This window comes from Sturnira hondurensis, unplaced genomic scaffold (assembly GCF_014824575.4).
Source record: "Sturnira hondurensis isolate 20B ecotype Veracruz unplaced genomic scaffold, ASM1482457v3 Scaffold0016284, whole genome shotgun sequence".
In the NCBI taxonomy this organism is placed as follows: Eukaryota; Metazoa; Chordata; class Mammalia; order Chiroptera; family Phyllostomidae; genus Sturnira; species Sturnira hondurensis.
In genome coordinates this window covers 3,390,812-3,404,015 of record NW_028088915.1, presented here as the reverse complement: position 1 = coordinate 3,404,015, position 13,204 = coordinate 3,390,812, and the positions used below count along the sequence as shown (strand labels likewise).

At 37.3% G+C, this 13,204-nt stretch overlaps 1 long non-coding RNA gene across 1 annotated transcript; it reads right to left on the bottom strand.

Moving 5' to 3' along the window:
* Positions 1 to 1,898: 1,898 nt before the first annotated feature.
* Positions 1,899 to 10,132, bottom strand: LOC119000770 (uncharacterized). Its single transcript, XR_005069404.1, has 3 exons — positions 10,046 to 10,132; positions 8,315 to 8,317; positions 1,899 to 1,910 (listed from the first exon to the last, which is right to left on the bottom strand). It is a non-coding gene; the product is annotated as an uncharacterized LOC119000770 (long non-coding RNA).
* Positions 10,133 to 13,204: the final 3,072 nt, after the last annotated feature.

Below are 13,204 nucleotides of genomic sequence, written 5' to 3'. Positions count from 1 at the left end.
GAAAAAAATAACTTGGAATAATACAAGGCAGTCCTCTACTTGGTAAAATTGTTATTCGCTGTGGTGTGAGTTGGGAATGCTCAAAATATAACCTAGTTCTTAAAGAAAAACATAAATCATTTTATTCCCATAAAACATCAAAAGGTAAATATAATTTAATTTCTTGCCTCTCATTTGGAAATTAGATTGATCTGCCTTCCACTATGGTCAAATTTTGATATAAATGGTTATCTATTTATCCCCCAAAGTAGTAGTATCTTTCTCTGAAAAGTATACTACTATGTGGTATCTTGCTTTTTTAAGCTATATGTAGGTTTATTTTCAAGAAAAAATATTTTTTGCCTTGAAAAGAAAATATCTTTTCTTCGAAAAATTTAAATAAGTTCTATGTTCTCTAATCAAAATATACGCATTAATTAACAACCACTAATAAGCATCTAAGTATCCAGGTACAGTTGTACCTAGTGTACAAATTGCGTTTGAACTCTGCAGGTCTGATTATACGTGGACTTTACAGTCAGTCCTCTCTATCCCGGGTTTCACACCTCTGGATTCAACAGTGGATGCAGAGCGTGTGGAGTATGCATTGTTCCACAGCACTCTATGTAAGGGACTTCCACATTCTCAGGTTTGGGCATCCGCTTGGATCCTGAAGATAATCCCTTGTGGATATAGAGGGAAAATTGTGGTTAAGATTTTAAGGAGTCACAGGGACATGGACAACATTGTGGTGACTGCAGGGGGTAGGGAGGTTATAAGGGGACTAAATGACAATGGGAAAAATACAAGTAAAAAAAGAGAGAAAGGGAAAAAAAGATTTTAGAGAGTCAAAAGTTATATGTGGATTTTCAACTGCACAATGTTGGCATTCCAAACTCCTGTATTATTCAAGTATCTACTGTGCTGATATTTTGAATTTACCTCATCTTTTATAAATTCTGTAGTAAAAGACAAAACAAATGCATAATGTAGGAAATATATAAAATTGGTAACAAGACACAAACTGGTAGATGAGCTCAACGTGGATAAATGGACAAAGGGGAAAAAGTATTTTAGTTATGGAAAAAATGTAAAACAAGTATATAGACACAGAGTACCTTAGAGAATGTACCTGTTGACTCAGAAATTTCATATTGATGATGAATAAATATGACTATTAAAATATATAACGTATGATTTTAGGCTAATACCCTGTATATATTTTATATCCAGAAACTTATATCTAAACGATTCCATAGATGTTTCTCAAAGGGAGCTTTTCAGGAGTTATTTCTTCATCTGGCTAAGAGTTTCTAATTAGGCATCAACTTTTTCAAAAAGAGATTTTATTTATTTTTAGAGAGAGGGAAAGAGGGGGAGAAAAAGAGGAAGAGAAACATTTGTTGCCTCTTGCATACCCCCAACTGGGGACCAGACCTGCAACCAGGGCATGTGCCCTGACCCAGAACCGAACTGGTGACCTTTCTGTCTGCAAGCCCCTGCTCAACCCACTGAGCCACCCCAGCCAGGGCTAGGCATCAACTGTAAAGAAAAAGAAGTCAAACTAAATTTTAACTCTCATTAAAAAAAAAACAAAAAACAAACTTTTGAATGTCTTCAGTACCTTTACATACATTTTAAATCTTATTATTCTTAGTGCTGCAAGTCCACAGTTCCAAAGATACTTTTAATTTGCCTCTTTTTAAATGCATCACTGAATAAACCCTCATTTTGAATGACTATATTAGTAACAGAAAGATTGTTAATTTAAATTCATTGTACTGTTGAAAGGCGGCAAAAGTCAATGGCTTGTATTTGGTTGTAAAATCTTTTATGGTGACTTAAAATTCACAATCATGGCAACATGATTTAAATTCCAATTTCTAAAATGCCCTGTGTTCTTTTGTTTCTGCCTCATCATTTCTCCTGCACTGCACAAGCATTCTTGGATATCTACTATGTCCTGGGCACTAGAAATGTTAAAAGAAACAGGAAAGGCTAAATACATACATACTACACATACATATTTATTTATTTACATATATATATAACATGCTACAACACAAGGTGAAACATAGTTGTGAGTACACAAAACAGAGTTCATCTTGTATTATTTATTATTATGTATTTTCCATACAAACAACTGTGAATCTACTTTTGCCCAACCCCTGTAAACACATATACAAGGGGGGACCCAAAAAACAGGAATTGATTTATAAAAAATTGTCATGTTTAAACTTCAGTCACCTTCAAAATACTCTCTATATGATGCAATACACCTACTGAGATGTTTTTTCCACTGCTCAAAACAGTTTTGAACTCATCAATTTTTATGCCTTTTAGTGCTTCTGCCTTTTGTTTGTTTGCTTTATTTCACCTCTTCCACAGCAGAAAAATATTTCCCTTTGAGGATTTTTTTCATCAGGGGAAACAAAAAAAGGTCGCTTGGGGCAAGACTGGGTGAATAGAGAGGGTGGTGCATGAAGGTCATGCCGTCTTTGGTCAAAAACTGCTGAACACTCAGTGCAGTCCTTGGCAGGGGTGCTTGTAAATTACCCATCATGAATCAGGAAAATGCATTGAAAGAGTCTTCAAAAAAAGATTCACTGAAGCCAAACACAGCCTCTCACAACAATGACACCTGGTACACTGATACAGATGGGTTCCTAGAACACTTACCTGGAGGGGGAAGTTTATATTCCAAGGGGCCTGCCCTCCAGAAGATAATTTCATTTTGGAGGGGGGCAGTCCTCTCATATATCTAAGCAACACAGGTATGTGTTACAGAGGTGTCCAACCTTTTGACAACTCTGCACCACGCAGGAAGAAGAAGAGTTTTCTTGGGCCACACATTAAATACATTGAGACAAGTAATCACAAAAAAAAATTTCATAATGTTTTAAGTAAATTTATGATTTGCATTGGGCCACATTGCCATCCATCCTGGGCTGCATGCTGCCCACAGGTCACAGGCTGGACACCCCTGAATATATGATATATGATGTATGATATATAATTAACAACATATAGCATATAACACATATAAACCACTGAAACTAAAAGGAGAAAGAATACACACAAGAAGTGGTTCCTATATATACGAAACATATTACAATGGCCTTCACCTGGGATGTCTGGAAGGACCTGAACACTTGGTCGTGTCTGCAGCAGAAAGAATGGAGACCCCACTGAAAGCATGGCTTGAGGAATCAACCTGTTCTGTGGCTGTCCTCCCCTCAGACATTTGGAATGAAACCTTTCTGACATCTGCATTCATCTGATAAGCAATTCAATCAATAAAGTACACCATCAAATTTATCTTTTATGCATATTTTTGGAGTTTATGAAACTACTGTGAGGCTAGAAGTATTCAATTTCAGGAAGCTTACATAGGAAATCAACTTGGGTATTTTTAAAATTAGGAATAATTTCTGAACTGAGTACAAGGGTGGAATGATGTTTCACTGGTAAAGCTGATCACCAGGTACCTCTAATCAAAGTCAGCCTTGATGTTTTGAGTCACACAGTTCTCTAGATCTTGCTATGCTCATAGTTAGGTATGTTCCTGGACTTCTGAGGTATAAAAATTAATATTTTTCTTTTAATTAGATCTTACGCTTTGTTACCTGAAACCCATAAAATTCTAAATAATATACAGGTCTCCTGAAGTTATGTACCAGAGACCATTCAACATCATCATAGTCCTTGAAAAGGTTAAATTGTTGTTACACCTAGTAATTCTGTTTCTTGAAGAGTAAGAAGACTTAACATAATATATTTCTTTAAATTTTTATTGTTTTTATTGTTGCTCAATTATAATTGTCTTTATTTTTCCCCTGTTGCTCTTCTCTGCCCCACCCACCCCCATCTCTGTCAGTCAGGCCCCACCCTGCTGTCTTTTATCAAGGGGCCTTTATACACGTTCCCTGGCACACAATTCTCCTTCTTTCACCCATTTTCTCTTTCCCCTCTCCACTCTGATCACTGTCACGTCATCCCTTATTTCCATGTCTCTGGTTCTATTTGCTGTTTGTTTTGTTCATTAGATTCCACTTATAGGTGAGATCATATGGTATTTGTCTTTCACTGCCTGGCTTATCTTAGCATACTTCTCTCCAGTTCCATCTGTGCTGCTGCCCGAAGTACAGGAGATGCTTCCTTCTTTCTGCTGCCTAGTATTCCACTGTGTAAATGTAATATATTTCTAATGATAACATGTGTTGTCACCAGAATTTCAAAGAGAAGCTTCAGGAAGCAGGTGGCTTCTTCTTCTGTGTAAACTACTTAGACCAGCCATAATAACCTGGCTCTACTGAAGTAAAAAGCCAACTACTCTGAGTAAATCTGTAGTGGTTCTCCTCTCCTCACTTCCTTGTTTCCTTTCCTTCCTGCTTTCTTCTGTCTCCTCTTTCTCCTTCCCTCCTTCCATCTTTTTTTCCCTGTTCGTCCCTTTAAAGAGAAAGTCACCTAAACCAAGTACAGTTGGTAGAGTTAGTCCGTAGAACAAGGCCAATTTTGATTATGGAGTCTCTCTTATTATAATAGAACTCCTTGAAAGTACTTATTAATACTCATTCACATTCTTATTTCCCCAAACACATAGCACTGCCCTCTGCATAGTAACTGTTCAAAAATATTTTTCAGATAATCTGAAGATGTTTGTGTTATTTTATAGTGTAGATAATAAAAATGACTATTTTTGCTAATCAGGATTTATAATTTTATGGGCATTTTGCATCTTCACTCAGTTTATTTTTATCTCTACAATCTATTGTTGTGAGTGCACTTTGTGCCTGACCCTGTTTTCAATGTTAAGGATTTAAAAAACAAAGCAAAACAAAAAGACCAGTTTTGATCCTGAAAGAGCTCCTAACCTAGTAGGGTAGATGGATAGGTTAGTACACAATAGTTTGTGGTGTGCTGTGTCCTGATCTAATTTATAGGGGTGACCAAGTGATGACAAAAGGAGGCCAAATGCCAGTAAAAGGAAATTTCACTGTTATAGTTTCTGCAGAAGCAGGAGGCTTGGCTCCTCGCAGGAGGAACACCTGGCTTTGGTCAGGCAGCAGACGGTGGAGTGAGGGGAAAGCCTAGGCCAGAAGCTTTTCCTGAGGTTTCTGCCAAAAAAGGCAAGACAGGGTAAACAGTTTAGGATTGGTTTGTCTGAATAATTTCCACAGGCTCTGAGCTATGGGGGTGCCTCCACCTGTCTGGCATCAGGCCCTGTGCGGATTAGGCAGGGTACGGCCTCCTAAGTGTCCAGGGCACACAGAGGAGATGCTGCTCTGGGTTGGTTAGTGGCGTATCAAAGGCATGCTCCTTTGCTTTAAAAAAAATTTGGCTTGCCCAGGAGGGGCACGCCCTTTGCTTTTTTAGAGCAAGGAAGGTTTTTTTAAGAGGTCAAAAGAGCTTAATATAAAGAAATAAATTTAAAATGACTAATACTTACATCAGATATATGAAATAGACACCGGGCACATTGAAATAGAAAAAAAGGAAATATCAGAAATGGCTTTCCATATAAGTGATTAAGTATCTAGCAGCCAAATAAGACACCATGTACAACCGTTCAGAGGCACAGACCACTATGGAATATTTGGAGGAAAAAAATAATAATTTTATTTATCTGTATCATATAGTTCCTATGGACGAGAGACAAAATTGATGGTTTCTCAGACTCTAGCAGGCGCGATAATCACCCAGACAGCTTGAAAAGCACAGACGCTTGGAGCTCGCCCCAGGAGATTCTGATTCACCAGGTCTGGGGTGGGGCCTGAGAATTTACCCTTTTAACAAGACCGCCAGTAATACTGAGGCTGCTGGCCTAGAAACCACATTGCAAGAGCAAAGCGATTCAGTAATGTGAATGCAAAAGATACAGTACAAATTAAGATAATAAAGGTAATGTTGAGTGAAAAAAAGCCAGACACCAAAGAGCAAACTTGGTATTATTCCATGTATGTAAAGTTTAAAGTAGGCAAAGTTATTCTGTGACATCAAAAATCAATATTATAGTTACCCTTGGGGTGGGCATGTGGTGGAACTGTATGGTATGAGGGAACCTGCTAGACCTCTGGCAACGTTTAATATCTTTACCTGGGCGCTGGATCTGGGGCTGGCTATGTGACCGGAGACAGTTTAAAATATTAGTAAAGTATTCATATATAATTATTTCACCTTCTTCTTTGTGTTTCATACTGCACAACAACAAAACTAAAAAAAAAAAAAAAATGATGGAGGAACAGGAAAATCCCAGAAACCAGTTACTGAGCATTTAGCTTGATCTAGATGCCATTATAGATATTGTCAGCAATACAAAGATGAATCTGATATAGTTACTACCCTCAGATAAATCACAGTTTAATCAGAGAGTAAGACACTTTAATAGAAAGATTATGATTTGTGGCAAAAATAGTATGAGGTGCTGCTGAGTTTTAAAGAATAGAAATATAACTTCTCATGTAGAAGACAGCAAAGGCTTTAATGAGAAAATGATGGTTGAACTAGGTCTTAGAATGATGTGCGGTTTTCGCAATTAATTTGGCTTCATATTTAAAGCCACTTTTTTTCTCTCCACAGTATGACAACTGAGCAATTGTATTTCGATCAGTTGACAGCTACACTGGCCTTTTATTAGACTCTGGGTTCAGTTGACTCAGTTGGTAGTCACTCTCAATAAGAATTTCAAGTACCTTATGCTGCAAATAGTTTAAGAGACTATTTCAATTATATTCTCCAAATATGGTAAAAATCTATCCATTTTACTCAACCTAATAGGTGAAAATACAAAAGATGGACAAGTAAAACAAAAGCTTATTTCACTAATGCAGGCAATAGTATGAAGTATAGTTTTTCACCCTAAGTTGAAGAACATGAACATTCATTTCTTACTCTATGTCACAATATATGATCAATTATATTGTTAAATACAGCCCATTCGAAGTTCTACATTATAATAAATAATGGGAGAAAATGCTACATAATAAATTGTCAAAGCAGAGATCACACAAATATGATTACAAACACATTCACTTTAGACCATTTCCATAAATAACCTTAAGGACAAAATTAGCATTGCACATTTACATTTAAATTCAAGGAAATTTACAATCGCACATTAAAAAGCTCCCTCCCATCTCATATACTTCTGAAAAGCAGGTAGGAATTTCAATGGTGGTGTTATTCTGCATTCCGTAAGTAAATCACAAGAGTTCCACTTTTTCAGCATCTGTGCTAGTAGTTGTTATTGCCCAGTATATTCCATGTTAGCCATGCTAATAGGTGTGTAGCATTGTCTTATTTTGGTTTGGTCTGCACTTTCCTAATGATGAGTGATGGTAAGCATCTTTTCATGTGCTTATTTGTTATCTATACATCTTCTCAAGTATTTATTTAATTTCTTGTCAGTTTTAATTGCTTTTTGTTATTGACTTTAAACAATCCTTTATATATTCTGGTTTAAGTAATTTGTCAGATATATGCTTTGCAAGTACATTTTTCCAGTCTGTGAATTTTTTCTAGTATCTTAAAAGTATCTTTCACAGAGCAAAAGTTTTTAATTTGGATGAAGTTCAATGCATCAATTAATTTTAGTTTATGAATTGGGCTTTTGGTGTGTTCATTTAACCCAAGCTTACAAAGATTTTTTGTGTGTGTGACTAAGACTTCTTCTTTATAAATTTTAGCTTCAAGATTTATGATTAGAACCAATACACTTTCTGATTAAATTTTTGAGTAATATGAAAGTATGCATAGAGATTTATTTTTTGCATATGTACATCTAATTATCCCATCACCATGTTGAAATAATATCTTCTCTTCACTGAATTTTTGGGCACCTTAAGTGAAAGTCAGTTGGCTACATGTATGTGTCTAATTCTGTAGTTTCTACTCTATCCTATTGCTTCATGTGTCTATCACTTTGCCAATATCACACGTAACATCAATTTTAGGTGTTATTATTTGTATTGCTACCATTATCAATATAAAATCAGTGGTTATATCTCAATGTGAAATGTGATTCCCAATTAAGTAAATCTAGTAGTGTCTATACTAAAACTTTAGTTCTTTTGCAAGATTGTTTTAACTATTCTATCTCTTTTGCTTTATCTTGTAATTTACAGTCCATTCTAAATTGTCTGTTTATCTGAAATTTATTTTCTATTTTTGCAAAAAATCCTGTTATAGTTTTAGAGACATTTTACTAAATCTGTATAAAGAGTTTGAGGAATATTAAATTCTGAACAGTATTGAGTCTTTAAATACATGTGTGTATTTATATGTAAACATTAGGGGTCTCAGAGGTGGTGGTGAGGTAGATGGGAGCTGAACCCACTTTCTCCCGCACCCAACAAGGACACCAAGCCAATATTCCTCAGAGAAGAATGAACGGTCAACAGAATTCCAGCTAATACGAAGTTTGGAAGCCAAAGGTTGCAGAGGGCATTTAAAAACAGACAGTAAGGAGACTTTGTTGGCCTATGGGAGGGTCGCAGCCACCACTGGCAGCTTTGGAGGAGAGCCTGGGCAGTGATTGTGACTTTGCAGCTCTCTCCCCTCCCAAAGCAGGGAGTTCACACACCCATGCCAGGAGAGACCTGGATGATTAGACTCACTGCAGGGGATAAAGATGCAGTAAGAGATAGACAGCTGGTGGCTGGGCCAGTACCAGAGAAACTGGGGAGCCAGGTGACAAATGGAGGTGGGAGAAGAGAAGAGCTTCGACTGGCCATGACTCAGATAGTCTCTGGACTGGTCAGAGGGTTGGTCTGTGGGGGAAGCTGGGTGCTTGATAGGCACAACCTGCCACAAACAAGGAGAACTCACTAAAAAAGGGCTCTCAGCTGCTGTGTAAGGACCTCTTACACTTAGCTTCCAGGCCAGTGAAGAGGAAAGGGTGGGGGCACAATTTGCTCCCATGCAGGGAACTTCATGGGTTGATCAAAGGAGGGCACCAGGGGCTCAGAGAGGTAGCAGTGGTGCAGAGAGACTTAATTCAATAGGTGAACTTAACTGCCCTGAAGGAACTTTGTGTGCCAAGAAAGAGGAATAAGGAGGGGTGTGAATTGATCCCACTTGGTTCACCTCAGGGATTAATCAAAGGGTTGTACAAGCAGGTGAATTAGAGGTGTCAGCCTAGCGCATATGTGCAATGGACAGTGTGGGCCGCACAATGCTCTGAGGTCGTGAGCCTGAAACTGGATACTGGTGAATGTTGTAGCCCAGACTGAGTCCCCATCATCAGCAGAAACACAGGAAAGGAAAAAAAAGCCAAAAATGGAGCCCAGCCTCTCCCTCTCTGCCCTGCTTGCAACATCCAGGAAGAACTGCAAAACCTGTTTCGTAGGTTTAAAGTCAGTAGGAGGCTCCCCCCACTCACCCAACTGTAAGACAAAAAGACCTGAAGCTGTGAGAAGATGGAAGACAGATCCAGAAAGAAGTCAGAAGGCGAACACCAAAGCTGAGACAAATTTTACTTCACTATACTTCAGAACTTACATTTCATGTTTTATTATTTTTATTTCTATTCTTTTGTTTAACTTTTTTGGCTTTGTTAGGGAGAGAAATATCAATGTACGGTTGCCTCTCGTGTGTCCCCTGCTGGGAACCATCCTGCAACCCAGGCCTATGCCCTGACTGGGAATCGAACCGCGATACTCTGGTTCGCAGGCCCGTGCTCAATCCACTGAGCTACACCAGCCAGGGCACATTTCATTTTTTATTATTTTTATTTCTATTATTTTGTTTAACTTTTTTGGCTTTGTTTGATTTCATTGTTTGATTGGTTTTCTTTATTCTCCCCTTCATACTGCATTTTAAGTTTTCTTCTTTCACTTGACTTCTATTCCAATAACATACTACTCTTGAGCTTTTACTGTGTATTATTTTTGTTCAGATTACATATTTCTAATCATATTATTATTATTCCAAATCACACATCACCCTATCCTGGTCTTAATTCATTTCGCCATCTTCCTGAGCTTTATTACTCTTGTGGTTAACTTAATTCTCTCACACACTATGCCAAGTTTCTGTCCTTTACTCTCACTATATCTCACCATCTAACCTTCCATAAGCACTCTGCTTTCTAGAGTCAGTTCACATTCTTTTACCTTCTAATAAGAGTCTTATCTCTTTTTCACTTTTTTTAAAAGATTTTATTTATTTATTTATTTTTAGAGGGGAAGGAGAGAGGGAGAGAAAAATCAATATATGGTTGCCTTTTGTGCCTTCCGTGCTGGTAGTTAGCCTGCAATGAACCGGCCTGCAACCCAGGCATGTGCCCTGACTGGGAATCGAACCGTTATTGTCTGGTTCGCAGGCCCGTGCTCAATCCACTGAGCTACGCCAGCCAGGCGTCTTTTTCACTTTTATAAAAAGTTGCTAGTTGGGTGAAATACCACAGTTATTGCTGTACTTCTCCAAAGGACCTACTCTCTGTTCTCTAGTTGTTAGTACTTCAAATCCCATAGAATACTCTCCCACTGTTTTACTCCACTTCTCCTTTGCCCTGCCCCTGATCACATACAAGACAGGGTGGGAGTTGTGAGTACCAGTAAACCTGTTGGAGGGGAAAATCCACCAACAAAGTAGCCACCAACATATAAAGATCAAGTTCAACAAGAGAGCCCATACAAATGTAAGATAGGGCAACCCTAAAGCACCCAGACAAAGAGATGAAAGAGACCATGCCACTGACTCCCACAGAATTCCTACTACAGAAGTTTGCCCTATGAAGACAGCTGGCAAAGTGGAATATCAGGAATCACAGAAACAAAAAAAAAAGAGTCACCTAAAATGGTGATACAAAGAAAGAATCCACAATTGAAAGGAATTGAAAAACTCCCCGGCCCACACTTCCAAGAACTAAATGAGATGGAGGTAAGCAAACTATCAAATGCAGAATTCAAAAGAATTGTGATAATGATGCTCAAGGAACTCACAGTCAACTACAAAGAACTGAGTGGGGACTACAACAGTATGAAAAAGGAAATAGAAACTATTAACAAGAACTAGGAAGAAATAAAGAGTACAATTTCCGAAGTAAAAAGCACACTAGAAGGAATTAAAAGCAGGCTGGGTGCAGCAGAGCACTGAGTCAGTGAGTTGGAAGACAAGACAGAAAGAAACCTCCAGGCAGAGCAGCTGCATGAAAAAAGTCTAAAAAAAAAAATATGAAGATAGCTTAAGGGAACTGAAAGACAACTGCAAGGGAACTGAAACACAACAACATTCAAATCACAGGAATGCCAGAAGGAGAAGAAAAGGAACAAGGGACAGAAACTCTGTTTGAGAAAATGACAGAAAACTTCCCAAACCCAGAGAGGAGAAAACCATGCAAGTTCAAGAAGCACAGAGTGTCCCAATCAAGATGAACCCAAAGTGGCCCATTTTAAGACATATCATAATTAAAATGCTAAGTTTTAAAGACAAAGAGAGAATCTTAAAAGCAGCAAGGGAGAAACCAGAAGTAACATACAAAGGAACTCTGATAAGACAAGCAGCTGATTTATCAACAGAAACACTACAAGCTGGAAGGGAATACCAAGAAATATTCCAGTTAATGAAAAGCAAAGACCTGCAACCAAGACTACTCTACCCAGCAAGTCTCTTCTTTAAAATGAAAGGTGAAATAAAGAGTTTTGCAGACAAAAAAAAAAAAAAAGCTGAAAGAATACACCTCCTCTAAACCAGTACTGCAAGACATGCTAAAGGAACTGCTTTAAGAAGGGGAAGAAAAAGAGAGAGAGGAACACAGGTACCAAGGGAGGAGGATGAATAAGTACCTATTAATTATAACCTTAAATGTTAATGGGTTAAATACTCCAATCAAAAGACATAGAGTAGCAGAATGGACAAGTAGCTAAAAAAACATAGAGTAGCTCAATGGAGAGCATGACCCACACATATGCTACATACAACAGACCCACCTGAGGCACACAAACTGAAAGCAAAAGGTTGGAAAAAATATTCAAAGCAAGTGGGTAGGGAAAAAAGCTGGTGTAGCAATACTTATATCAGACAAAATAGACTTCAAAACAAAGGCCATAAAAAGAGGCACAAAAGGACACTTCACAATACTCAGGGGAAGAATTTAGCAAGACATAAACATTATAAACATATATGCACCCAACATAGGAGCACCCAAATATAAAAAGAGAAATCTTGGAGGACTTCAAGAAAGGTATAGACAGCAACACATTTATACTAGGGGATTTTGACATCCCATTTTCAAAAATGGCCAGATCTTCCAAATAAAGTATCAACAAGGATATGGTGGCATTGAAAAGTGCCCTAGATCAAATGGACTCAACTGATCAGTTGAGTCCATTTGATCTAAGGCACTTTATATATATATACTCTCTCTATATATGCACTTTATATATATATATATATATATATATAGAGAGAGAGAGAGAGAGAGAGAGAGAGAGAGAAGCTTTCATCCCAAAGAAGTAAAATACACATCCTTTTCAAATTGCACATGGGACATTTTCAAAGATAGACCACGTGATAAGACACAAAATGAGCCTCAATAAATTCAAGAAAATTGAAATAATATCAAGCATTTTCTTGGACTATAGAGGACTGAAACTAGAAACCAACCTCAAGGAAAAAACTCAAAAACACTCAAATTCATGGAGATTGAATAGCATGCTATTAAACAATGAATTGGTTAATAATGAGATCAAGAAAGAAATCTAAAAATTTCTGGAAACAAATGAAAATGAACACGCAACACTCCAAAACTTATGGGACAGAGCAGAGGCAGTCCTGAGAGGGAAGTTCATAGCAGTATAGGCCTACCTAAAAAAGACAGAAACATTTCAAATAAATAACCTAACCCTACATCTATAAGAACTGGAAGAACAGCAACAAACAAAGCCTAGGGCAATTAGAAGGAAGAAAATAACCAAGATCAGAGCAGAATTAAATGACAAAGAGACTATATGTTATATATATATACACACACACACAAACATATATATACATATATACATGCAGACACATTATTTGGTTTATTCATCAGTATTATATAGTCATAGGCAAATTAATCAGTGAAACTTGCACATGATTATTTAATTTACTCCTAAATATTTTTATATGTACGTTGTTTTAATTGGTACTGTTTTAAATATAGTTTTTATTTTTTAATTACAGTAGATGTAAAATTTTATATTACTTTCATGTGTGCAATCTGGTGATTAGATATTTATGTAACATA